The following is a 5380-nucleotide window of genomic DNA, read 5'->3' as shown; positions in this document are numbered from 1 at the left end:
ACAAAAAGAAGACTTGTTTCTTGTGTTCTTTGTGTCCTAACATTTGTACTTCTACAGTTAGTATATTCCAAATCTAGGCATCTCGTTTTTCGGCCCTTCGTGTTTTTATTGCGTGCTTGCCTTCAGTTTAAGGTAATTAGATTTAAGGTCTCCAGTGGACGTCATCCATAGCAATTACTTGGTGTGGCCGTAGAAAATAACCCGACATATGTCCAACCTATCCTCCCCCTGCTGAAGTTATAGTACAATCCCTCAATGTAACGTCATTTGATCCCATCCCATTATGGGGTTCCCGCTACATCCAGCTGTCGGCTGTCTCCAAGCAGATGTAGGTGGGGGATTTCTAAACACAAAAGGTCCTATTACGGGGACATAACGACCTCCACGACTCTCATCTTTGAACTCAATCTTGGAGACCATGACAGTAATATGCCTATCAAATTTCATTAACTTCCATCCATACATACAAAAGTTATCCTGCTCACAAGAAAAATTAACAAAATGCCCCCTGTAGTCACAACGAAACCCCCCACGAAGCTCAGTAACGAACTTAACCTTGGTCCCGACAATAGTAAGCACCACACCAAGAATTATAATCAACATTTTACAAATACTTGAGTTATCTTGCTAACAAGCCACAAACACAAAAGGTGCACTAACGTGACGCACGGACCCCCCACGAAGCCAAAACTTGTACTTGACTTTGGCCTTAACAGCGGTAATCTGCCTGCCAAAAATCATGGACGTCGAATCATGCCTTCCAGAGTTATATCGCAAAATCCGCAGTTCCCCACACTCCGGCGAGACAATTTCATAGTCCTTCTGACGAAGACAATAAGTCTATACCACCCGTCCCTGAAGGCAGTACAGACATTTGGATATCTTTGACTCACAGCTTGTGTAGTATCTGGTTACAGTCACATGATCAACGTAGATCATTTTTCCTGAGGAAGGCTATAGCTATATACATGTATATATAATTTAGAGAGAGTGATGGCAGATTGGCAGAAGATTTCATAAGCCTTAGTATCTTAATATTCTTTTGTGTCATAGGAAAGTAAAAAAACTTTTTTTACATAATTAGCTAGATATACCAAATATCTTGTAGTTCTTATTACACCTGATGATAGTATAAAATTCCTTTAGTTTCCTGCCAATGCTCTTCGTCAATCAAAAGTTTCATATTAGGTGTAAAACACCCATATCTGATATCTTATCTTCCCTCTACACATGATAGAACATGTGCAACACTGTAGCAAATAAGATAACAACTGTAATGATCGATGATGTAATAAAGGTTCATGGCTGAACACCTTAACATGTGTACATTGCTTTCTCAGTATTATGTTACATATTTCTTTGTAAATCTTGGAATTGCATCAACTTTTGGAGAAATATTGACTACTATTTCTGCTGTAAATAGCCTGATTCTTTTCAAACATAATTCCTGACATAATTTGTAAGTCGGCATACTATACTTGAACTTATAGGTCTCTTCATTGTGAGTTTGATTAGGCCTTTGCCAGTACAGAGTATACAATACTGTCCCATAAATTCCATTAAAGCAGTGAAATGGCTATCTTTCTCTCTTTATTACACTGTTCTTTAAGCTGAATGGGATTTCTTCTTGCTATATATCTCCATTTTATACACGTATGCCAGCTCCGTCAGACTTTTATACATATAGACTCAAGGTTAATTGTAACAGATTGCATTAAGTATTATATATTATTATTATTATTCAGTATCAAAAGAAGGAAACAAACTTTATTGACAACAGAGTACCCAGCCTGAGGCATAGTAAAAGTAAATGATTTTCTGTTATAACTGTTAATCAGTAAAATCTGATATTGGCTTCATTTCACCTTATTGATTAGAGAAATGGGGGAGGGGGGCAGACCAACTTGCTGTAGTAACTTGTAAAACCAGTTATGTAAAAAAAGTATAGCCAGGAAAGTTTTCATTAAACGCTATAGACAGTCGTAAAAGTTGAGTATTGATAATGGCATTTACTTGCCCTAAGGTCGAACTTCTAACTCTCCATTGAGTATTAGTTTCCTCTAAATCATCCCATAATCCCTGTGTTCAAAGGACTGACAAATCTCCCCTATCCTCCCATAATTGGATCCCTTGATGGTAGGCTTACTGCATAATTACCTGTAATGGCCATATTTTTGGGTAAAGTTTGAACTCAAAATTGGGCTGCAGTAGAAAGTAGCAATTGAATGCAGTTTTTTCCTCTCTATGGTACAGGTTTAGGCTCGACTTGTTACCTGGTGACTTAGTACACAATGTAAGTTTAGAATTGAAGCTTTCTCCTGCCCCAGGACTTGGTCTTTACTAGGTAATTTAGAGCTCTAGATCTCTATGATCCATCAGACAAGTTGTGGGGTGTCAAACATGTCAGAGAGATGTCAGTAAGGCTGCCTGAAACTGCCTGTACTAACTTGAGTTACTTACGTGTACAGTATATTTCAGTTTCTTTGTAAAGCTTGGCACTTGGAGTTTCCAAGAAAAGGCTTTACGCTTTCTTGGGAAATATTACGTATGGACCATTTAGCTAACTTTGATTCTGGGAAGATAGCCAAACACCCACTTCAAGCCTTTTGAGTAAGACCTCTAGAGGAAAAAGACTTCGTTGGCACTCAAGCATGATCTATCTCGTATTTCTGTTGCCGTGCTGGCCATATCGAACACTTTATACTGAGCAATTGTAGCTCCTGTTACAAAAGGGTCAGCAAAAGTTCTTTGACCCTGTACAGTAAAATCCTGGACTGAAGCCTAGTTGGCATTGCCAACAAAGTTGTATGTGAGCATGTGATTATCTTGTGTTGAACTCAAACTTTTTTTATTGGAAAAAAAGATTATTTAACTTCTCCTCAGGAAAATGTGCCTACATGTACCCGTTACATGAAAAATATTAACATATATTTATGGAGTATATATAATGCATGTATGTACCTCATGCCTACAATAAATGTGTTATAACTTTTGTTATTTGTACAGTTTCTGTTATGCCATCTGTAGGTATTATAAAATTTCTGGCATAATCCCAACAAAGCTTTTTGTAACCATACGCATTTGCTTTTCAATGAAACAGATAATCATTACAAGCCACACTCTCATGACATGATTTAGTGGAAATCATCCAAGGGTTCTGAGGAAAATATCATGTAATTATTTAATGGATTTTCTCAATGTGCTAAAGATGAGGTTCTCCTTAAACAATAAAGCAACTCAACACATTGCAAGTTAGGGCCTAGAAATGCAGATATGCCCAACATACTAAGATTCAATCCTGTACATGTGATCAATGACTCCCCTGTTTTCCAATTCGTCACTGTGTAAGATAGTGTCAAACATAAAAGTATCACGAATAAAATCAAATGTTGTCAAAGATTGCACATTCTGGTGAGTTCTTTTTTTCTCTATCTTTGGTCTGATAGCATCCCTCAAGTAACTTGATTGATGGCACAGATTGGAGTTAAAGTCTGCTTAGAAGAACTTCAAGGGAAAACACAGAAAAAACAGATTTGTAAGAGATTCATGTGGGGATTATGAAGAAATCCTGCCATCCCTTTTCAACTGGTCTGTGCATAAAAGTTCCAGAAGTAATCAGGAATAGTTACAACTTCAGAGAATGATTGCAAGTTCTGACTGTCGTTTGCGAACAGAGACAAATGAAGGTGCAAAGAATGATGGGGCGTAACGTGGAATTCGTGGATCAAGGGGATTTCGGCGTTGATGAAATTTGCAGCAATATCGTGTCAGACCTCTCGGTATAATTTGACACAGGGAAGTAGGCATCAAATGGATGCACGGTGCGCTGCTATAACCTCAAGAATGGATCCATTTCTCTCTGTCACCTGCAAAAGTAAGCTCATTTCCTTGCCATCATTTTTGTTGGGTTCCAGAGTCCTTCATCATACGACCTTTGCCCTTTCACAATACGTCTCTGGCGTGGGGCTGTCAGTCACGGAGCGTGCTGCGGAGCAAACACGGAAAAGGCGGGAAGACTTCAAGCAGAAAAGAAGTGTTCCATCATGCCTTAATGACCGAATTATGTTCCCCCGCACGCCCCTTTCTCCCCTGGTGAGGGAAAAAGGCAATATCTTCCTACTCATGTCTCTTACTCCTCGGATTTACGTGACAAGTGCTACGTTTGAAGTGGCTGAATGGGGACAGTTTTAATGCAGTAATTTTTTATACGTTCCCCTGTGAGTCAATCACAATGGAATGTTTGTTCAGCAAAAGGAGTAGCCTTGCAATTTTTTGCGACACATGCCCCTCTACTTCAAGAAAGCGGGGCAGCCCAAGAGCTTAGTATTATTGGATTTTAGCGAACTGTGTGCTCCCTGGGTAACTTGGGACTTGGACTTATTTCCCTTGAAGAGGTGAGGATGCATGGGCAGTGTGAAGGTGGATGTCATTGATGGAAAGGGCAGAAGGAATCATCCTTTTCCAGGTGTCTCTTATAGGGTCCTTACTGAGCCACAGTCCATTTAGTTTTCAGAGGGGACAACATACAAAATGTAGCTTAACCCCCAAGCAACATCAGCGTAAAGTCACTTTAAAAAGTTGTGGTACGAGATAAAGAAGTACAGCTGCGTTGAAAAGAAAATTGTGTTCAACCGGAAAGCAGCTGGACTTTGAGATTGCCAGAAGGCTGTACAAATAGGTTGTCAAAGAACAAAATGAAGACTTTTCCTAGAGATATCTGTGCCTAAGGCCACACCAATTTAATTTATTGGTTAACGGATTTTTCTAGAATAATAATGGAGCGGGCGGGCGAAAAAAAAATAAAAATAAAAACAGACCTAGGGATTCTATTATGGCCCAAAATGGTACGATAGGAGCCATGAAGTCAACACACCAGACTGGTTCAAAATTTAAACAATGAATTTTGAACTTTTAATGATACCACTGTATTGGAAGATGGAATAACTGTAACAACTAGGAAGAAAAGGGCTGTTTTCAACTGTTCAGGGCAAAATATGAGCATTTTGCAGTTGATTCTGAATTTTTATTTTTATTTTCAAATCAGAAAAAAACGAAGCGGGCGAATCCGTTAACCAAGAAATTAAATTGGTGTGGCCTAAGGGATCGTAGAATGTGTCTGGGCAAATTTTTCTCACTAGACGAAAAGGAAGACTCTGGTGATATAATTAGTATTCAAGAGGTGCAACAACACAGAGATTTAACTTTCCATATGTCAAGACCATAGACTGAATATCTAGGACTGGGGAAAAAATGTTGTGTGTACTGTTTCCCGACCGACCCTAGAAAAAACTGCCAACCCTAGCCTTTTTTCAAACAAATTTTGTGTCACCCTTGAAAGGGACATAAATTTCTTGGGCTGAGCTGATGGACCTTTCCTACA

The 5380-nt window shown here is 38.9% G+C and overlaps 1 protein-coding gene across 1 annotated transcript in view; it reads left to right on the top strand.

The window, feature by feature from the left end:
• The window catches only part of LOC109486244 (thioredoxin domain-containing protein 12-like), a 98920-nt gene that overhangs the window by 88341 nt on the left and 5199 nt on the right, over nucleotides 1–5380 (top strand). The window lies entirely within an intron of this gene.

This window comes from Branchiostoma belcheri, unplaced genomic scaffold, assembly GCF_001625305.1.
Source record: "Branchiostoma belcheri isolate BF01 breed outbred unplaced genomic scaffold, Haploidv18h27 scaffold8, whole genome shotgun sequence".
Lineage (NCBI taxonomy): Eukaryota > Metazoa > Chordata > Leptocardii > Amphioxiformes > Branchiostomatidae > Branchiostoma > Branchiostoma belcheri.
Note: the sequence above shows the minus strand (reverse complement) of the source record. Positions and strands in the feature narration are given on the sequence as shown.